This window comes from Apium graveolens, chromosome 11, assembly GCF_009905375.1.
Source record: "Apium graveolens cultivar Ventura chromosome 11, ASM990537v1, whole genome shotgun sequence".
Classification (NCBI taxonomy): domain Eukaryota; kingdom Viridiplantae; phylum Streptophyta; class Magnoliopsida; order Apiales; family Apiaceae; genus Apium; species Apium graveolens.
Window position 1 is genome coordinate 63781143 of NC_133657.1, and position 23909 is coordinate 63805051.

The window sequence follows — 23909 nt, forward strand, 5'->3', positions numbered from 1 at the left end:
CTCAGGAAATTTTTCTTGTTTTTGGTGGTGAATCTGAGTTGAAAATAGAGGAGATGTCAACATCGAGAGAGTTGACACACATAATAACATAGCGGACCCACTCACAAAGCCACTTTCTCAGAGTCACTTTGATCGTCATAAAGACAAGATGGGTATTAGATACCAACGTGATTGGCTTTAGTACAAGTGGGAGATTGAAAGAGATATGTCCTAAGTCCAATCATTTATGAGGATTTAGGAATAACTTTTATGTAATCTATTTTGATTTCATTGATATTAATAAAAGACTTGTTTTGTTTTTATTACGGGCTCTATCTATTTAAATGTTTAAATAGGATATACCACAGTTTAGAGTAAAGCTTTTTATGGATTGTGATGTGATCATAATAATGAGACCTAAAAGATGATAACTCTAAACTTAAATAGTTCCTGGTCGTAGGATTACTTACTGGTAATTAATAATCCGCAAAGATCGGTACATACGATGCTTGCTTCATTATGAAGGATGTTTGTTCTCATAGACATTTGTGTGGTGACACTATAGCTAGTATGTAGGTGCTTATTATAGAATAAGTTCACTGAACATGACTCACACAGCTGAACAACTGATGGAGTTCACTCACGTGTCAGCAGTTGTTCACATAGTGATAGTTGTACAAGTATCCTTAGACTTGAGGTCATCATAGTCATCTTGTGTACACTGAACTATGCTTTGGTTTAGTTCTTAGTCTGAAGGGATAATTATAAGGGCTCTACTAGGTATAGGAATTTGTACACGAAGATAGTGTATGATCAATAAAGGATCTACCCCTTGCAGTGTAGGAAGAGAATGTTCAATGCTGATCCACTTATGTTAGTTCAGGAATCTCTGGCCAGAGTGAATGAAATTAGAAAGTGTTAGTCCCTTAACAATATAGCAAGAATTACAGAAGGGGGTTGAATGGAATTCTTGAACCTTTTTCTCAAAATAAAAATGTTCAACTCGAATATAGATATAATGTTTTGATTAGCACAATGCGGAATAGAAACTTAATTGAATCAAAACATAAGTAATTAAAAACAAGAGTCTTTAAAAACTTTCTGGTGGATTTAAACAATTTCACCAGAGATATATATAATATATTGAGAGGACTCTGTGTGCAGGAATGCTCACAGCTACTTACAAAATGGAACTACTGAGAATACAGGAAATGCTAATGATTCTGCTTACAAAGATTTCTCTATTTTTGTTTCTCAGCTATCTCAGTTTTTCTATTTGCTACTCTCTTGGTTTATATAATACCAAGATTACAAAGTCAAAAAGACTGAACAAATATAAAAACTATCAATCTTAAGCTTTGCTGCTTTTCGTCCTCTATTACCCAGTTAATGGGCTTCCACAGTGTGTATGTATACATCTCGACGGCTGTGTGTCAGCTTTCACTGTTCAACTGCTGTTTGAATTCTTCATATGATCATCCGTCGACTTTCAGAACATCCGTTGATGGTTTAATTGATCATCCGTCGACGGCTATATTAAACATCCGTTGATAGTCATTTGATCATCTGTCGATGGCTTTGTTAATCATCCGTCGGTAGCTATTTTGGCACTTGACTCTATTTCACTTATGCAGAATTACAAGATATCATTTATGTACAATTAATCAACCTATTCTGCATATCTAGTTAAAGTCAACATGACTTATATGCTACTACAGATTCTATACAAAGGTGCATACATAACTGTGCTACAAACTTATTATTACATAAGCTACTCACTCGATGGATAATAAGTTAATCATCCGTCGGGACTATAATAAGTTATCCATCGGGACTATAATTCTTATTCGTTGAGTGCTACATAATTTCACTAAGTAAAATCTACTTAGATGTTTTGTTTATGAAATCATTAAGTACACAATATATGCTCAACAATCTCCCCCAATTTATGTCTACTGGAATTGTAGCCATAAATTAAGAGATACTTGATGATAACAAAACATCCTGAACATACATCTTTAAAGATAAGTAGATAAACTGAAAGTGCTTCAATTAAACAAAATGTACAAGGTTTTGCTCATAGTCAATTCAAGATGCTCCTCTAGCCTGAGCAGATTTTTCTAGTTCCTTGAAGGTCTGGGTCTTCTTCCAAGCTTTCTGTCATTTTCCTCAATTTGATTCTGGAGCTGCCTGTAGAATTCCAGTTCATCAGATTCTGAGAGATCTAGCTTTTCTTGCATTTCCAAGAGAGTCTCATTGCTAGAGATACTCAGTTGGTCTTCTAATCTGAAGAATCTTCTCACACCCTTGTCATTCATGAATTCCATCAGCCAGTAGGGCCTTAGATGCACTCTTCTCCCTGTATATGGGATGATTAGTGTCTTTGGGAGTGCATCTTTAGCTCTAACACTCCTCAGCTCTTCAATCTTCTTCAATACTAGTCTTCTTGCAGTTACATTGAACCCAAAGTTTTTCTTGAAGGATGAATACACTTTAATCAGCACAACTTGGCTTTCTTGAAGAATCCTGTGAAGTGGCCACCGAATCTCCCTTCCTCCTTTGTACTTGAACACCAACCTTTCAGGTAGGTTTCTGTATGCATGAATTGCCCTTACTTCATCCAGTTCATCCAGATAAAGATTTAGATCTGAAAATTCTTTGATGTCACACAAGTACAAGTAGTCTCCCCTGTTGACCTTGGGTTGAGCTTTAACTACTGACTTGGATTTGAGAGGTGACAGCTTCACTTTCTTGACTGCCCTTGACTTTGTCCTTTTTGGCTTGCTAAGGATTTGTAGGCTGAAGTCAGAAATTGGTAGATTATCCCACTCTATTGGCTCATCCTTTGGCACAATAGGTTCACCATGTATGTTCCTGTAGGGATCCACCACCCTTATGTCTTCAAATACCACAGAGGGCTTTGATGCTTGAGTTGTAGCTGGTGTGGATTCCTTAGGAAATTGATCTTCCAATTCCTTGTCAACAACATCCAGTTTCCTTTTTGTTCTTCTAGCCAATTATTTCTTCCTTGGGGATTTCTTTTGTTCATCAATTTTCTTCTTTAATTCAGCAGCTTCAGATGGTTGAGAGGGAATTTGTTGAGAAGAATTTACAGCCTGTAGCTTGGCCAAGATAGCAATATGTTCTTTCTTTTGTTTAGACTTCTTTGCATCTAGAGCAGCTTGCCTCTTTTCCTGCTTTGATCTGGCTTTTTCTTCTTTCTTTGCTTGAGCAAATTATGGATGTCCAGCTACCACACAAATTTCCTTTCCATTTCTGAATATCTTAGCAATTCTCCTTTTTGAAGCTGAATCAGCTGGATCTTTATAGAAGATAATAGATCTTGACAGAAGCTTCTTTTCATCAGGCTTGGGTGTCTCATACACAGTGTTCATGGGGTTCTTCCATGATGATTTTGGATAATTTGCCCTTGGTTTAAGAATTATTTCAGCCTTTGTAGACTTGATGCAGGAAGATTGTCCTTTTTCCAGATAGTTCATGCTCATCTCATTCACACTGATTGGCTTGACATGAGAGTGATGGATGGCTGACTTAACTGGCTCCTTGACTAGTTCAAACTTTTTCTGTATCTCCTCATCAATCTTATTCCAGTTGATCAAACTCAACTTTCCTTTTTCAGCAACTTTCAAATTTGCTGCTGCTGCTTTAATTATATCTATACCATCTGCAACTATTGACTTGGAGACAGTAATTGAAGATACAATTACTTTGCTGATTTGTACTTAAAGTTTCTCCCCCTCAGTTGGTCCTTTCTCCCCCTTACTTAATTCTCTCTCCCCCTTTTTGTTATCATCAAGTTGAGGAGTTAGACCTTGTGCTTTAGCCAGTTGCATGAGAAGATTTGTCTGAGTCTGTTGATTTTGAAGAAGGATAGCCACTGAATTCTCAATAACTTGAACTCTGTCTTCTAGCTTGGCTAGCTTCTTTTCAGAATCTGATTCTCTCCTCAGTCTCAGTAATAGATCTTGCATGGTACCATATGGCATTACTGAATCCAGCTTCTCGGAATTATAAGTTTTCAAGTCAGCTATATCTCTTTTTAGTTCATCCACACTCAGATTCTGTCTTAAGTGCTGGATCTTCATGAGATGTAGAGAGTCTAGGTGAGCTTGAAGAATAGCCTTGGTACCAGCATCTGAAGTTTCCTGAAGGGCCTTTTGAATAGCCATCACTTGCTTGACCAAAGATACACCAAATTGTCCTGGTGTAGATTCCTTTGTCCATGCCCATTCAGGTAAATTTGAAACAGAACTTGGGCCTTCATCTCCCCCTAAGTTCATGCTTCCATCCAAAGAATCAGAGTCATCATTATTAGAATTTACTCCAAATTCTTCAGATGGCTCACCAGCTTTAGAAGGCATCCTATTGACAGCAGCTTTATCTCTTTGAAGAGATTCTGAGGTGTGTACTAAATTCAAAGTCTGTTCTGCCTCCACATTACCCTGAGCAGCCAACAATTGATAGGCTAACACAGGATGAGTAAAAGTGTCAGCATCCAAGGAAATGTTATCAATTTCAGCTTTGTAATGTTGCTATAATTGTCTTTCCTTTTCAGAATCATCCACAATCATTGACTCACTAGCAATGGCTGGATCCACCCTTATTTCTCCTGTACCTGCCTTTCTCTCATAATCTCTCTTTTGTTGCATCAGGGTCTCACCCTGGCTCCCCACCCTCACACCCTCACCTTCACCTACTAAGGTGGGACTCCTCTCACTCACTTTTGCCAATCCTGAATAAATGGATTGCTGAGATTCACTCTTTTCCTCTCCTTTTGCCTGGGAGCAACCCAGCCTCTCACTCAATGCACTCTCCTCTCTAAGTCCTAAGAGTGACTGTATTACCACTAAATCTTCTGCACTAGAAATAATTGAAGTTTGAAGTTGTGCAGAGACACTCGACGGATAAGTGATATCCATCGGGTGAGTGGTAAAGCTATCCGACGGATAACTGCTATTAAGCTTATCCGTCGGGATACAATCACTACTCGACGGATGAGCAATATCCATCGAGAGAGTAAAAATGAATGAGGTGGGAAGAGAAACTATTGTTGACTCTGTGTTGATTGAAGTTATTTGAGGCACAGATGTCACAATAGTATCTGAAAGAATTGGCAAGTGAGCCAATAAATCATCTAAAAGATGATGCTCACTTGCACTAGATTTTGGCTTCCCTAACAGAGTTAAAGAAGGGGAATCAGGAATTGAAGTGTTTATCATATCCACTTCCAGAGAGTTTGTTGGTGAGTATGGTGTTTCAGAGGCTTCTATTATAAGAGATTTTGGTTGTGACTCCACATTTATTGGAGCCACATCAAACTGAATTTGAGAAAGTACAGGGACTGTGTCTTTAGCACCAGTTTGCACTGTGTGTGCCCTGTGCATCCCCAGTGGTTTTGGATTTCTTCTTTCTTGTGTAAGTTTGGGGTGAGCTTGTATCCCTAACCCTTTTGGCCTGTGCTCTTAGATGAGAGCTATGTTCAATAGCCACATCCTTTTGGGAGGATGCAGCTAGAAGTGAGCTTTTGTCCTTTTTAAGCACTGCAGTTTGTTGGGAAACTGCAGTGTGGCTAGGCTGGGATTCACTCAACTCTCCAACCTTATCCTTGGGGTTTCTTTGATGTCCACCCCTTCCCTCACCTAACTGACCCTCCTTCACACTCCCCTCTTTGGCTTTGGTGGATTTTTCAACTGGTACCTTTTAAGAGATACCAGAGGGGGTTTTCTTTGACTTGGATTTAGAAATTATAGTTGTTTTGGCAGCTTTGGTAGGCAACTGTTTGGTCATTGTCACAGTTACCATAGCTACTCCTGAACTCAAAGAAATTAAGGAGATTGGAATAGTTGAGGGTATGGATGAACTTACCTCACTTACCTGAGGTGTCTGCATTACAGGAAAGTAGAACATTGGCACAACCCTATGATGGTTCGCTCTGTTCAAATCTGCAATGATTCTTCTCTCTTGAACCCAACAAACCAATTTGTTGTTTGGGTTCTCAAGTACAATCTCTTGACAAAGATGGTTAGCCAATAGCATGAAAAATCTAGCATAATATACATTCTTTCCCCTTTTGGCTAACTCACCTAGTTTAAAACCTAACTCATACAAGACAAGGTCACTGAAATTGTAAAATTTATCTGTAACTAGCATGTATAGCATGTTAAGCATGGAAATGTTCACAGAATCAAAATTACTGATTTTTCCAGAGAAAACTTTAGTCACAACATCACACATGAAACTCCATTCCTTCCTAAGACCTAATCTTCTAATATCACTTAGCTTAGTAGTTGGAAGTGCATAATGCATGGAATTAAGCATATTGATAATATTAGTATCATTGTGTGGTGAAGTTACATTATTATCAGGAATTTTGAAACATGCTTTTATCACATCACTATTGATACAAAACTCATTACCTTTGATAGTTAGAGTGATGGTTTTGTCAGTAGAGTTGTAGATTGCAGTGGTCCACATCTCTTCAACAACTTCACAGAAAATTGTGGGTGATTCAAGCATGGCATAACTTAACTTGCAGCTCTTCACAAAGTCCATCATCTTGTGATAGTCTTCTGATTGCTGAATACCCTTATTGACCAAAGCAGTGAAGTTGTTCTTCTCATAAATGAACCCAGTTTGAGACATAATCTTTACTACAGGTGCCATTGTTAGAAAATGAAAGCTTGAAGAAAAAGAGGATATTTGCTTGAGAGAGAATAAAATAAAAGCAGTTGAATTTGAGAATGATAAAAGAAAATAATTGGAATGAAATAAGCTTTTATACTATCTCAAAAACAACGGATGAAAATAATAAAGAAAAGTAAATTACCCAATAGAAATTGTCTAAAATAGCTGTTTAAAAATAAACTGTAAAAATTCTACCCATTATTCGTCATGTAATGCTTACAAACTGTAAGTATACTCGATGGATAATGTTCAGGGAATTAACGGTTAAGATTTAGACAATTCGACGGATGAGGATAAAATGTTATCCGTCGAGTTCTAAAAGATTCCAGGAAATTAATTGATTTTTATTTGCAAATAGTATATCGATGGATGACTCAACTCGATGGATAATGGTCATCCGTCGAGATGCAAATTTTGACTTAGCCAAAATTTCATCCATGACTAAAAATCAGCTAAATTTCTGGCTACATTTCAACTTGCGAAATAACTCAGATAAATTCAAGAGTAATTAAGCATACCTAACTCACTTACCAACCTTGAAAAGGTGGATTCATCCAGTGGCTTGGTAAAGATATCTGCAAGTTGCTTCTCACTTGGAACAAAATGTAACTCTACAGTACCATTCATTACATGTTCCCTTATGAAATGGTACTTGATGTCTATGTGCTTTGTCCTTGAATGTTGTACTGGATTTTCAGTGATGGTAATTGCACTTGTGTTATCACAGAAAAATAGGAATCCTCTCAACTTGCAAACCATAGTCTAGCAATTAATTTTTTATCCATAAAATCTGTGCACAGCAACTGCCAGCAGCAATATATTCAGCTTCAGCTGTAGAAGTAGAAACTGAATTTTGCTTTTTACTGAACCATGACACAAGCTTGTTTCCTAGAAATTGACAAGTTCATGTTGTGCACTTTCTGTCAAATCTGCAACCTGCATAATCTGCATCTGAATAACCAGTTAGATCAAAACCAGAATCTCTAGGATACCAAATGCCAAGTTTTGGTGTTCCCTTGAGATATCTGAAAATTCTCTTAATAGTTATCAAGTGAGATTCTCTAGGATCAGCTTGAAATCTAGCACATAAACATGTAGTAAACATTATATCTGGCCTACTAGCTATTAAGTACATAAGTGAGCCAACCATGCCTCTATAGCTTGAAATATCCACAGACTTTTCAGTAGTGTTTAATTCAAGCTTAGTTGCAGTGGCCATGAGAGTTTTTGTAGATGTGCAATCCATTAGATCAAACTTCTTTAAAAGATCAAAAATATATTTAGTTTGAATAATGAATATTCCATCACTAACTTGTTTAACTTGTAAACCAATAAAGTAAGTTAGTTCTCCCATCATACTCATTTCATACTTTGCATCAGTTTGGAAAACTTTTTACAAAGTTTCTCATCTGTAGAGCCAAAAATAATATCATCTACATAAATTTGAACAAGTATGCTAGAGCCATTAATATTTCTAAAAAATAAAGTTTTATCTACAGTACCTCTTGTGAAGTGATTTTCCAAAAGGAACTTTGATAAAGTGTCATACCAGGCTCTAGGTGCTTGCTTCAGCCCATAAAGTGCTTTCAGTAGATAATAGACATACTCTGGAAAATTTGGATCTTCAAATCCAGGAGGTTGACTAACATACACTTCTTCCTCCAAATCTCCATTCAGAAAGGCACTTTTGACATCCATTTGATAGACCTTGAAATTAGCATGGGCTGCATAGGCTAAGAAGATTTTGATGGCTTCAAGTCTTGCAACAGGAGCAAATATTTCATCAAAATCTATTCCTTCTTGCTGGCAATAGCCTTTAGTAACCAATCTGTCTTTGTTCCTTACTACTATGCCATTTTCATCCATCTTGTTTCTGAATACCCATTTGGTGTCTATTGGATTCTTTCCTTTAGGCTTGGGTACCAGCTTCCATACTTTATTCCTTTCAAATTGGTTTAGCTCCTCCTGCATAGCTAAAATCCAATCAGGATCTAACAAGGCTTCTTCTACCTTCTTTGGTTCTTCCTTTGACAGAAAGTTGTTGTATAGACATTCTTCCTGAGTTGCTCTCCTTGTTTGAACTCTAGAAGAAACATCACCAATAATCAGTTCAAAGGGGTGATCTTTTGTCCATTTCCTTGGTTGAGGTAGATTAGCTCTAGATGAAGAGACCTCAATGTTGTCTTGATGTGTGATTGAGTTTTGATTGCTAGAAACTCCCCCTGAGTTTGTGGATCTTTGATTTGAGAAAGGGGTACTTTCTACGGGCGATCTACCTTGACTTCCTGCTCCTTTTGATAACCCGACGGATGGTTAAATTTGAGTACCGACGGATGAGGCAGGTTGTCTTCCAACGGATAACACAGATTGCCTTTCGACGGATGAAGCATTATGCAACTCAACGGATGTTGAGTTTTGTGCTTCATTGGTGGTAGATTTGTCTGCATTATCCTTAGACACTGTTTCTTGATCACTGTCATCATCACTTTCATCACTGACCATCTCAACATTGTCGAATTTGAGGCTCTCATGGTAATCTCCATCTTTCAGTCCTTCAATCTTTTTATCATCAAACACAACATGTATAGATTTCACAACAATGTTGGTTCTTAGATTGTAGACTCTATATGCTTTACCAACAGCATATCCAACAAAAATTCCTTCATCTGCTTTAGCATCAAACTTCCCATTTTGATCAGTTTGATTTCTCAAAATATAGCATTTATGGCCGAAGACATGAAGAAAGTTTAGAGTTGGCTTCTTGTTCTTGAACAATTGATAAGGAGTCATGCATTTTGCTTGATTAATCAGAGAGATGTTCTGAGTATAGCATGCAGTGTTTACAGCTTCAGCCCAGAAATATGTTGGTAATTTTGATTCTTCAAGCATTGTCCTTGCAGCTACAATAAGTGATATGTTCTTCCTTTCCACTACTCCATTCTGTTGTGGAGTCCTTGCTGCTAAGAACTCATGTAAGATTCCATTTTCCTCACAAAATGCTCTCATGACATAGTTCTTGAACTCAGTTCCATTGTCACTCCTGATTCTTCTAACTTTGAAATTAGGATGATTGTTAACTTGCCTTATGTGATTGATGATGATTTCACTAGCCTCATCTTTAGACTTTAAGAAATATGTCCAAGAGAACTTTGAAAAATCATCTACAATTACTAGGCAAAATCTTTTCTCTAAAATTGACAATACATTGACTAGTCCAAACAGATCCATGTGAAGCAATTATAGAGGCTCTTCAATTGCTGAATCAAGTTTCTTCCTGAATGATGCTTTGATCTGCTTCCCCTTTTGGCAGGCATCACACAGTCCATCCTTAGTAAACTCCACTAGAGGAATGCCTCTTACTAGTTCTTTCTTTACCAGCTCATTCATGGTCTTGAAGTTTAAATGGGATAGCTTCTTGTGCCATAACCAACTTTCATCTTGACTTGCTTTACTGAGAAGACAAGTTACAGATTCTGCTTTAGTTGAGTTGAAGTCAGCTAGGTACACATTTCCTCTTCTCACGCCAGTGAGAACCACTTTGTTGCTTTGATTATTAGTCACAACACAGGCTTCTTTATTGAAGATTACTGAGTTGCCTTTATCACAAAACTGGCTGATACTCAACAGATTGTGTTTGAGACCATCCACTAAGGCAACCTCTTCAATGATGACATTATCCTTTGAAATCAAGCCATATCCCACAGTATAACCCTTGTTGTCATCTCCAAAAGTAATACTTGGGCCAGCTCTCTCCTTAAACTCTGTGAGCAGGGTAGAATCACCAGTCATGTATCTTGAACAACCACTATCCAAGTACCAAAGATTCCTTTTGTTTCCCTGCACACATCAAAATCAAATCAAGTTGATATTGGTACCCAAGTTTCCTTGGGTCCTTCCTTATTAGCTTTCTTCTTCTGTTTCTTAGGTCTTAACTCATTTGACTTAGGAATTTGAAATTCATCCTTAGTCATTTGGGTTGGGCCTCTGAAACCATTTAATGCAACAAAATTATCATGCATATTATGGCTAACAGGAAATGACATGCTTGGTGCAAACATGTTATTCTGGTAAGGCATGCTAAATGGCATTTGAGGCATATTGTATGCATCATAATATGGATTAGGTGCAAATGGTATATTAGCAAACTGTGCATTCATATTCTGTGTAGACATAGCATTAACAGGCATGGGAGGCATGGCATTTATGTTGGGAAATTGAGACTGAACAGACATGGGAGTAGGCATGGCAGATTTGCAATTAACACAGAAATGATTTACACTACCACACTTGACACAGATTTTTTTAGGAGCATATTTATCAGGTGTGTAGTTATTGTGTTTGTTAATCCCTACTTTACCATTCCTATTGTTTTTCCTTTTAGTCTTTGTTTTTACCTCAATTTTCTCAAGTCTGTCACTTAACTGTTTGACAGTCATGTGACCAACATTAGCCTTTTTTCCCCTTTTTAGCTTGACTTGACTCTCCTGAAATAAAGTTCTTGGAAACAGACCCATACTTTTCATTTAGCTTGATTAATTTGGCTTTGCTAATGGGTTTGCTTACAGCCGACGGATGAGGATTTTCATCATTCGACGGATAACACTTTTTATTATCCGACGGATAGTCCTCATCATCCGTCGAGTCTACATCTGTCAACAACCCATCTACCAAAATAGGTTCTAGTTTCTCTTTATTCTTCTTCCAGGCTTCATCACAAAAAGACTCAATTCCTTGAACTTTGGTGATTTGAGCATGAACATCCCTGGATGTTTTCCATGCTTTAATCACCTCTTGTTCACGCTCGAGCTGCTTCTTCAAAATTTCTTCCTTTTTCAAGGACTCAGTTAATTCCTCCTTGGCAATCTTACACTCAATTTTTAGTTTCTCAAACTCAACAAACTGAGACTCAAGCACATTATTCCTCTCACTTAAAAACAAGTTGTTTTCTTGAATTTTAGCATTTTCTTTAATGAGGGACTTAAGTGTAACACACAAATGATACAATTCTGTAGACATGTCATTAATGGCATCATTACACTCAGCTTTAGATAAATGTTCAAGGTTTGTAGTGATTACCTGATTGCTTGAGGAACTTGTCTCTGTTTCATCAGACTTGGCCATTAGGACTAGATTGACATAGCTAACATCTTCATCTTCATCCAAACCATCTACTGCCCAGTCATTCTCTTGTGTAATAAAAGCCCTTTCCTTTTGTTTGAGTAGATCAAAGTATTTTTTCTTATAATCCACATACTCAAACCTTTTCTTACTGGAATCTGACTTTCTACACTCATTTGCAAAATGCCCTGCCAAGCCACATTTGAAACATTTGAATTTTGACTTATCCACCATGTTTCTATTTGGCTTAGCTGCTCCAAAGTTCTTTTTGAACTTGAGCTTGGCAAATCTTCTGGAAAGAAATGCTAGGTGCTCATCAATGTCCTCCATGTCATCTTGGCTCAACGAATCTTCACTTTCTGCTGCAAGCCCCTTACCCTTATTCTCACAGACCTTTGAAGTTGATTCTACAGCTTCCATCTTCACTTCCTTCTCCTTTTCTAGATCAGCAACTAGTGCAATGGATCCTCCTTTCTTCTTTCCTCTCTCCATTCTTTCATCCTGCTCTATCTCAAGCTCATAGGTCTTCAGAATTCCATACAGTCTTTCCAAAGTAAACTCCTTATAATCTTGTGAGTTTCTCAATGAGACTGTCATTGGTTTCCATTCCTTTGGAAGAGATCTGAGAAATTTCAGATTGGAGTCTTTAGTCTGATAGACTCTTCCATGCAACTTAAGAGCATTTAGTAGTTTTTGGAATCTACTAAAAATGTCAGTGAGTGACTCACTTTCTTCATTGTGAAAATGCTCATATTGCTGAATCAGGAGCTGCATTTTATTTTCTCTTACTTGCTCAGTGCCATCACAAATTATCTGTATTGTGTCCCAAACTTCCTTGGCAATTTTGCAGTTGATAATGTTATCAAACATGTCTGCATCAACTCCATTGAACAGAATGTTCATGGCCTTTTTATCTTTCCTGACTTGTTCAATGTCAGGATCAGACCATTCATGCCTTGGCTTTGGAACAGATGGCTCATTACCTGTTGCAGCTCTCATTGGAACATGAGGGCCTTTTTCTATGTAGTCCACATAGGCCTCATCTTGAGAAAGCATATGAAGATGCATCTTTACCTTCCAATGATGGTAATTATCTTTATCAAGAAAAGGAATCTTGACTCCAACATCTTTCTTGTTCATCTTGCTGAATTGTTTTGATCTTTAAACTCTTTGTAGATTAAGAGCTTGCTCTGATACCAATTGTTAGTCCCTTAACAATATAGCAATAATTACAGAAGGGGGGTTGAATGGAATTCTTGAACCTTTTTCTCAAAATAAAAATGTTCAACTCGAATATAGATATAATGTTTTGATTAGCACAATGCGGAATAGAAACTTAATTGAATCAAAACATAAGTACTTAAAAACAAGAGTCTTTAAAATATTCTGGTGGATTTAAACAATTCCACCAGAGATATATATAATATATCGAGAGGACTCTGTGTGCAGGAATGCTCACAGCTGCTTACAAAATGGAACTACTGAGAATACAGGAAATGCTAATGATTCTGCTTACAAAGATTTCTCTGTTTTTGTTTCTCAGCTATCTCAGGTTTTCTATTTGCTACTCTCTTGGTTTATATAATACCAAGATTACAAAGTCGAAAAGACTGAACAAATATAAAAACTATCAGTCTTAAGCTTTGCTGCTTTTCGTCCTCTATTACCCAGTTAATGGGCTTCCACAGTGTGTATGTATACATCTCGACGGCTGTGTGTCAACTTTCACTGTTCAACTGCTGTTTGAATTCTTCATATGATCATCCGTCGACTTTCAGAACATCCGTTGATGGTTCAATTGATCATCCGTCGACTGCTATATTAAACATCCGTTGATAGTCATTTGATCATCCGTCGATGGCTTTGTTAATCATCCGTCGTAGCTATTTTGGCACTTGACTCTATTTCACTTATGCAGAATTACAAGACATCATTTATGTATAATTAATCAACCTATTCTGCATATCTAGTTAAAGTCAACATGACTTATATGCTACTACAGATTCTATACAAAGGTGCATACATAACTGTGCTACAAACTTATTATTACATAAGCTACTCACTCGATGGAGTTAATCATCCGTCGGGACTATAATGAGTTATCCGTCGGGACTATAATTCTTATCCGTCGAGTGCTACATAATTTCACTAAGTAAAATCTACTTAGATGTTTTGTTTATGAAATCATCAAGTACACAACATATGCACAACAGAAAGGAGTTTCTAATTTAAATTAAATAGAACTAAGCATAGTGAATGGGAAAGCAAGTGATTAAATAAGATAGGCTTGACACAAGTTCCATGCCTTGTATTTAATCGTGACATTGCAGGGTAGAAGGAATTAATTGTACGGTAACTACTCACTGAATAGGTTCTTAATATTCTAAGCAGTGAATTCATATTATCTGGATAGTCGCGATATGCTGAGAAGTATCCCTCACGATGTAGAATAAATATGATTAATTAATTAATCATATTTAATGAATTAGAGAATTTATATAAATAATGATAAAATAGTTTTATTATTATTTATTTCTACTACCTGCTTAATATTGAACCTACAGGGTCACACCATAAAAGAGAATGATTTAATGGTGGAGAAATTAATTTATAATGGCTGATAATTATTTATTTATGAAATAAATAATTAATTGGCAAATTTAATAATTGATTAAATGAGATTTAATTGATTATAAATTAATTAAGAAAAAGTTCTTAATATTATTAATTAAGAATTTAATTTTTAGAAATTAAATCAAGTGAGATAATTATTTCTAAAGTGTTTAGAAAAAGGATTAATAATTAAAACGTGTTTTAATTATTAGTGAGAATAATAAAGGGTTAATAATAATAATATTTTATGGGAAAATTTTCAGCTAAAAATTTTGCCTATAAATATACTATTATAGACCCTATTTTTGCCTTAACCAAAAAGATTTACAAAACCATAATTCTCTCCATCCCCTCCTCCTTCATTACATTATTTTCTTGGTGGATACCGGTGGAGTGCTTCACACTTGAGGAGCAACTGCTAAGGATCTCCGTTCATCATTTTTGGATCTCCATTAAAGACCTCCATCTTTCCATTAACGTAAAGCTTCTTAAGGTAAACATACTGAACTACGAATTAAATATTATTTTTCGCATGGATCCTACGGAGGGTTTCAGTTTTTTTTAAGATTTAAATTTACGTTTTCGTTGCGTTTATGTGCTAAAAACCCTTCAGGAACCTCCAATTAAATTGGAGGGGATTTGAATGGGTTACTATCATGTTCAACAGTCTCAAACCCTTGTGCTTCTTGCAAAGCACTATCACTTGAATGTGATTAACTTGCCTCCCCATAGCAGGATCATTGGTAATTGTACTCCTAGCATCAACTGCTAATGTAATTTCTGCTAGGGTTTTGAGGGGAGTTATCCCTACATGAGGAACCTCCAATTGAATTGGAGAGGATTCAGATAGCTCCCCCTCAGGTGTACCACCCTCAAACCTAACAGCTTGTGAAGGTTGATTTGCACATGAAGGTGCATGTGAGATATCCATGGGGTCTTCAGTAAAAACTGATGAATCCCCCATGTTTTTTATGGTGTCATCAAGGTCTACCCCAGCTATTATCCTCTTACCATCTGAATGTAGTGTCTGGGTGGTGAACAAGGTTTCTTGAACCAAGTCACTTGATTTAGCTTGCACTTGAGAAATGGATTCAAGTGCTGTAGGTAGAGAAGAAAATTGAGAGATTAGAGATTATTGCTCAGATGTGAGTGTTGGCAGCTCCCCCTGAATGAATGAGGGAGCTTCAAAAGATATACCCTCACTTTGTGTGCCATCCTTATTTCTCCTACCATACACTTGAATTGCTTCAAGTGCAGGCTGTGCAGACTCTGTACAAGGTGCATTGGGGTGAATGCTCTTTTCATTAGACACACCATATTAAAAGGATATATCTAGAGTCTGTTTAGTCCCCATTGTTACAACTGTATCCTTTTGGGAGGATACAGAGGTAGTATGAGTGGTCAGCTCAGATTTTTTATTCTTCTTTGATCTCTTGACCAAGGGTGACTCAGTTTCAGTTTGATCTTCACCACTCTCAGTTAAAACATTTAAGGTTACCTCATTTCTCTTTCTTTCACTCACCTCATCCTTTTGAGAAGATGAGGTGGTTGGTTTCCTAGCTACTAAGGGTTTTGAAGAAATGGTTTTAGCTTGGGAAGGCCCCTGTGGGTGTTCCTGTGTTTGTACTTCCACAGGTTCAGGGACCATACCTGTGCTAGATTAAAAATTGGATCTCATATCAGGCATTGGGTAAGGGTAAGTCCTAAACCTCTCCAACATGAATGGAGTGAGTCTCAGACATACATCTACCTTGTTCTATGTAGTAAGTGAACCAAATATTATTTTAGACACTTGCTTACAATTTCCTATTTTAGTGCTATCTATACCATTTAACAAATGTATATCCGCTACTTTATGATTTAAAGTGGACATTATAAATCTAGGAAAGAAAATTTCCTTACCTCTAGCAGACAGGGGCATGGTCAGCCTGGTTGCAAGTTCTTCCAGGATCAATAGACCAACATTCAAGTGTCTGTTGTGGGCTATTGAGTACACCAACTTCTGCACCACACTTGAAATGTTGTCATACCATGTCTTCCTGCATGTGAAGGCCCTTACTACAGAATCAAACACAAAGGACCATTCCTTCCTCAAGTTTGTCCTATTCAAGCTTGACAAGTTGATTCTCCCACCATAATTTATAAAGTCCATAAACTCAGTCAGTTCATCCTGGGTTGGCACCTCCACCAAGTTTGCAGTTGGAAGACCCAATGATATGTTCACATCTTGCTCATTAAACTCAATTTGTTGGCCTCCAACTGAGCAAGTTACCACCAGAGATACAAAATTGTCATTCATTAGATTCCTTACCACATTTGTTGTCCAAAACTCATGCAACACATCTAGGTACAACACTGGGTTAGCAATTAAAGCTCCTACAAGGTAAGATTCAGACAGAAGTTTTAAAAACCCCTTGAAACTATCAGGGGCTTGGTTAGCATCAGTAAAAGCTAGGTAGTTTGTTCCTTTCTCTAGGATAGTTGCTCTAACAATATTGAGTGCCATTGTTGATTGGTAAGTGTGAATGGGTAAGAAAAATTAGTGATAAAGGAGTGAAAACGATAGAGAAATCGGTTTTTGATCGAAAGGCTAGGTCACTTGAGATCTCGAAAGTTAAAAGTATGTATATGTATCGAGATGTCAGGGTATTTATAGTAAAAGCAAATGACTTTTCGAGAAGTCAAAAATAAACGTTTGGAGTATACTTATCGAGAAGTCAATTTAAGAAGTGAGAAACATATCGAGAAGTCATTTTAAATTACTGTTATAGAAAACTAAAAAACTGACTTATCGAGATGTCAATTGATTTATTAAATTAAATTATTTTAGTTCTGAGTTATTGATAAGTCTAAAAATTATACTTGTAGAGAACTCTGTGAATTAACTCTACTAGAGAACTCTACAAGGACTTATCGATAAGTCATAATAAAGCTTATGGAGAAGTCACTCGAGAAGTCAGTGAATTGACTTATCGAGAACTCACTCGAGAAGTCTTAAAATGACTTGTCGATAGGTCAGTTAGACTTATCGAGAACTCAGTTCTCTGTATACTTTTTGATCAGCTTAATTCTGCCGTGTTAATTTTACATATTAAGGATGTAAATTAACAACTGAGCAGTTTACTTAGAATTTGAAAAATTCCAAGCTAATTTTTTTTTTTTTGGAAAATAAATATGCAGAGATTTCTGAAATATTTATAATACATATTTCATTTAATTTCTAATTAAATCAAACAAAAGCTAATTTATTAGAAATCATGTACCTGACGGATGATCAATTCAAACATCTGTTGATAGTGACAACACAGTCATATGCGTCGAGTGTATGCAAAAGGAATGTGGCAGCCTATTCAACTGGGTTTTTGAGAACAAAGAAGCATTGCCATTTCCATGCTATTATAAAGATATTAAAAGATGCTGGAATAGAGTAATGAAGCAGCATAGTATTAGACTTGATAGGTTTTGTTTTATTATCTTGTCTTATTACTGTGTAATCTTAGTGATATATAAACCAAGAGTAGCAAGTAGAACAACAATAAAACTAAGCAATACATTTCTCAGAGAAACATTTGTAAGCTGTATCCTTCAGCATTTCTCTGTAAGGTTAGTTGTTCTTATTTGTAAGCAGCTATGAGCTACTCAAGCTTCACAGGGTTCTCTCGATATATATATATATATATATATATATATATATATATATAAATAATTGAAAGTATTTCCTTTTTATAGTAGAATAATTCCTTTGACAATCATTCCAATGTGCAGATGTAAACTGGACTATTTGTTCTTTACCATTGACTACTTGTTTTAGTATACTGCCGTATCCTAACTCAGAAGCATCTGTTTCAACTACTTTAGAAGCATTTCGATCAGCAAGGTGTAGACAAGGGATTTCTAGAACATGAGCTTTGATTTGTCGAACAATTTCGGTATGTTCAGATGACCAAGGGACGGGGTTAGTTTTAAGGCGGTCATGTAAGGGCTTGGCTATCCTATTGATGTTTGGATAGAAGTCTAGGACATAGTTGAGACTTCCTAAAATTCTTTGGAGTTGGGGTTTATCTGTGATTTTATCGGGACATTTTGTTGCAAAGGTTAAGGCTCTTTCAATTGGTGTAACTGTTCCTTTTGATATGTAGTGGCCAAGAAATCTTACTCGAGTTTGAAATAGAGAAATCTTGGATTTTGATATGACTAAACCATTTTTCTTAGATACATGGCAGAAAGTTTTAAGGTGTTTGAAATGTTGTTCAATAGATTTTGAAAAAACTAGAATATCATCAATATATACTATACAGAATGTAGAATAGTCATTAAATATGTCATTCATAATTTTTTGGAATTCGCTAGGGGCAGTTTTGATTCTAAATGAAAGGACATTCCATTCATACTGTTCGAATGGGACCGTAAAAGCGGTTTTATATCTATCTTTTGGGTGGATTTGAATCTGCCAAAATCCTGATTTAAATCAAATTTGGAGAATATTACCGAAGATCTTAATTTTTATAAAAGGTCTTTTTTATTAGGTATAGGGTATCGTACCCATCTTAAGGCTTTATTTAAAGGCTTATAATTGATAACTAGCCTCGGTGTCCATCTCTCAATTTCAGCATTTTTGTTTACATAGAAAGCTGCACAGGACCACGGGGATCTAGATTTTGATATGATTCCTTTGGATTCGAGATCGGTGATTTCTTTTCTGCAATGTTGTTCTAGGTCGGAGTTCATTAGAATAGGTCTCGCTTTTGTTGGTATTTCCTTCTCATCAAAATCTTTTTCATAAGGTAAATCAATCATATGTTATTTTCTATGCCAAAATGCATTTGGTAAGTCAGAACAGAGTTCCACTTCTATTTGTTTTAGTAATTTTAAAATTTTTTCTTTGATAAAGCGGTCTTGTAACTGCTTCTCAATCTTGTGAGAGGAAAGGTCTTGTTTTAGATGGGATAATTGTATCTGTTCGCCTTGTATTAAGGCATTTATCTCGTTATTATATATAGAATATGCCTTTATTGTATTAAGGTTCCTTGTTTTGGGTTTTTCAAGAAATGGGGAGGTAAGTTTGGTGTCATGGGTTTTGAAAGTAATACCTTCGTAGGTGACAGTATAGGGGGTTAGTTAATTTAAGAAAGGTGTACTTAATATGACAAGATGATGTATGCCTTTAACTAGGATGTATGACATTCAGTTGTTTAGATGAAACACTGCCAGCAGCTATTTGGGTTGTGGAAGAGGAGGCTTCAAGTCTACTAAGATGGTCTTTGATGGCTTAAACAAATTCTGGTCTATTTGTTTGAATTTGTTGTTGGCTTTGTCTAGAAACTTGGTATGGCTTAAAGAGGGGTTCTTGGTTATTAATAGTTTTGGGGAAATATATTGTTTTTTGAATTCAGTCTTCAATTCGGTTTAGTTGACTTCCTATGCTATTTGGGTGGGTGTTTGTGTAATTAACAGCAAGGATTGTATTCCTAGTATTTTTTAGTATGTCATCATTTGGTCTCTTGATGGGGTGTGCCTCGATTTTTTCACTATGAACTGTTAGTGTGACATTTCTAAAAGGTGGGTGGTGTGATTCTATAGTTCCGCTACTTGTTTCCCAATGTTTCTGTTTTTGGCTTATGCTTCGAGTGATGGGGTTTAGGTAATTTGTGAATGGGAAGAATAAGTTTTGGTCAGAGGAGTAAATTTCCAATCAATCAAAAAATAACATTTGGATTTTGTTTTGGTTGAGAAATTCATAATAAATTTTTTGAAGTTGTGTCTTTTGTTCTTTGAAGTTGGTAAAAAACCAATTTCTTTTTTCAGTATTTTGAGGAAAGCAGAACTCTTCACGAAGAAAAGTTTTATTGATTTGAAATTCTATTTCAATCACATTTAGCTCACCTGGCATTCCCATATTCTTAGTTATAGCATCACCAACATCCCCAACCTTCTCTGCTATAACTGAGAATATGGGAATGCCAAGTGAGCTAAATGTAATTGAAACAGAATTTCAAATCAATAAAACTTTTCTTCGTGAAGAGTTCTACTCTCCCCAAAATACTGAAAAAAGAAATTGGTTTTTTACCAACTTCAAAGAACAAAAGACACAACTTCAAAAAATTTATTATGAATTTCTCAACCAAAATAAAATCCAAATGTTATTCTTTGATTGGTTGGAAATTTACTCATCTGACCAAAACTTATTCTTCCCATTCACAAATTACCTAAACCCCATCACTCGAAGCATGAGCCAAAAACAGAAACAATGAGAAACAAGTAGCGGAACTATAGAATCACACCACCCACCTTTTAGAAATGTCACACTAACAGTTCATAGTGAAAAAATCGAGGCACACCCCATCAAGAGACCAGATGATGACATACTAAAAAATACTAGGAATACAATCCTTGATGTTAATTACACAAGCAGCCACCTAAATAGCATAGGAAGTCAACTAAACCGAATAGAAGACCGAATTCAAAAAACAATAGATTTCCCCAAAAGTATTAATGACCAAGAACCCATCTTTAAGCCATACCAAGTTTTTAGACAAAGCCAACAATAAATTCAAACAAATAGACCAGAATTCGTTAAAGCCATCAAAGACCATCTTAGCAGACTTGAAACCTCCTCTTCCACATCCCAAATAGCTGCTGACAGTGTTTCATCTAAACAACTGAATGTCATACATCATGACTCAGATGAAGATGCTTTCATAAATGAAATACCCCAAGTTCATGACCTCCGACAAATGATTCCAAAATTCACAGCCCCGGACATTGGAGTTGAAAATAGACCTAAAATTTTAACCCAGTCTAAATTCAATGCATCCTCTGTTTATGAATGGAATATAGACGGAATGTCTGAATATAACATTCTAAATCTTTTACAACAAATGACCACGGCATCCAATGCTTATACAGCCCAAATAGGAACCCCAGACAAAGCTATAGCTGAATTACTCATAGCAGGGTTCTCTGGCCAATTAAAAGGTTGGTGGGACTATCAGCTTACCCTGAAAATCATCTTGAAATCTTAAATTCCATTAGGGAAGATGAAGAGGGAAAAACCATTTTAGATGAACAAGGAAATCCTATCCAAGGAGCAGTAGCACAACTCATTCTAGTCATAACACACCACTCCATTGGTGACCCTTCTCACCTGAGAGATAAGAATGCTGAGCTTTTACATAATCTCAAATGTAAAAAACTTAGTGATTTACAAAGATATAAAACTACTTTCCTTACCAGAGTCATGTTTAGAGAAGACTCGAACCATGCAAATTGGAAGGAAAAATTCTTAGCCAGACTTCCAACCTTACTCGGTGAAAGAGTTAGAACTTCTTTAATAACTGAACACGGAAGCCCGATACCTTACAAACACCCTGACATATGGCCAACTCATAAGCCAAACACAACGAGAAGGCCTAAAGATTTGTCAAGATTTAAAACTTCAAAGACATCTCAAATGGGAAATGAAAAGATCAAAGCAGGAATTAGGTACTTTTTGTCAACAGTTTGACTATAATCCCAACAAAAGCTATTCAAAATCAAAATGTGATGGCGAATGCAAGCTATATCAAAGACCTTATCAGAAAAGGTCTTTCATAAAATCCAAACATTTCTACAAAAAATCAACAGAACCGTTCTATAATAAACCTTTCTTTAATAATAATAATAAACCTTCCTACAACAAAAAACCTTTCAACAAAAATAAATTTACTAAACCAACCAATAAAGATATAACTTGTTACAAATGCGGAAAAAAGGGACACATATCTAGATTCTGCAGACTTAATAGGAAAATACAAGAGTTAAACATAGAAGAAAGCCTATCCAACAAAATCTCGGCTTTACTCCTTGAATCTTCCGACTCTGAGACATCTGAAATGTCTGGAAATGATGAACTTCTTCAAATAGATGACATTGCAACAAGCTCATCTTCCTCTCATAATTCCTCCTCTAAAGACAGACGAATCAACGTCCTCACCAGAAATGAGGAAAATTCTCTCAAAATTATAGAAAAGATAACTGATCCCCAAATAAGAAAAGAGCTCTTAGAAAAATTACTCTAACGACCAATTGAACCCAAACCAGAACAAAAACCTTATATTCTCCCATCAAGAAAAACTACATATGACTTGACCACAATATTAAAAAAAACATAAACCCAACCAGAAATCCGTTCCAACAATACAAGATCTGTACAAAGAAATCAAAGAAATCAAAGAAGAATTAAAAATCCTTAAAGAACAACAGAAGATAGATTCTGAAGCTTTAAATGCCCTTCTAGTTCGTGAAGTAGAAGAGCAAAATACTTAACAAAAATAACTAAGCAGTTTAAACAATACCCCTGAACAAGATGAAGATTTCTTATATGAATTAAGACAAGTTACCTACCGAAAATATCTCATAAAAGTCAAAGTTGTCTTCTCAGATGACTTTATCTTAGATACCATTTCCTTATTCGATACAGGAGCAGATTTGAATTGCATTAAAGAAGAAATAATACCAAAAAGATTTCATCAACATACCAACGAAAAAATAACCTCCGCTAATAACTCAAACCTCAATGTAGTTAGTAAGGTTGATGCCTCTATCAATAATAAAACCTTCCAAATTAAGACATCTTTTCTCCTAGTTAAAGGCATACATCATCTTGTCATATTAGGTACACCTTTCGTCAATTTAATAACCCCCTATACTGTCACCTACGAAGGTAATACTTTCAAAACCCATGACACCAAACTTACCTTCCCATCTCTTGAAAAACCCAAAACAAGGAACCTCAATACAATAAAGGCATATTCTATATATAATAACGAGATAAATGCCTTAATACAAGGCAAACAGATACAATTATCCCATCTAAAACAAGACCTTTCCTCTCACAAGATTGAGAAGCAGTTACAAGACCGCTATATCAAAGAAAAAATCTTAAAATTACTAAAACAAATAGAAGTGGAACTCTGTTATGACTTACCAAATGCATTTTGGCATAGAAAACAACATATGATTGATTTACCTTATGAAAAAGATTTTGATGAGAAGGAAATACCAACAAAAGCGAGACCTATCCAAATGGACTCCGACCTAGAACAACATTGCAGAAAAGAAATCACCGATCTCGAATCCAAAGGAATCATATCAAAATCCAGATCCCCGTGGTCCTGTGCAGCTTTCTATGTAAACAAAAATGCTGAAATTGAGAGAGGGACCCCAAGGCTAGTTATCAATTATAAGCCTCTAAATAAAGCCTTAAGATGGGTACGATACCATATACCTAATAAAAAAGACCTTTTACAAAAATTAAGATCTTCGGTAATATTCTCCAAAATTGATTTAAAATCAGAATTTTGGCAGATTCAAATCCACCCAAAAGATAGATATAAAACCGCTTTTACGGTCCTATTCAGACAGTATTAATGGAATGTCCTTCCATTTTGAATCAAAACTGCCCCTAGCGAATTCCAAAGAATTATGAATGACATATTCAATGACTATTCTACATT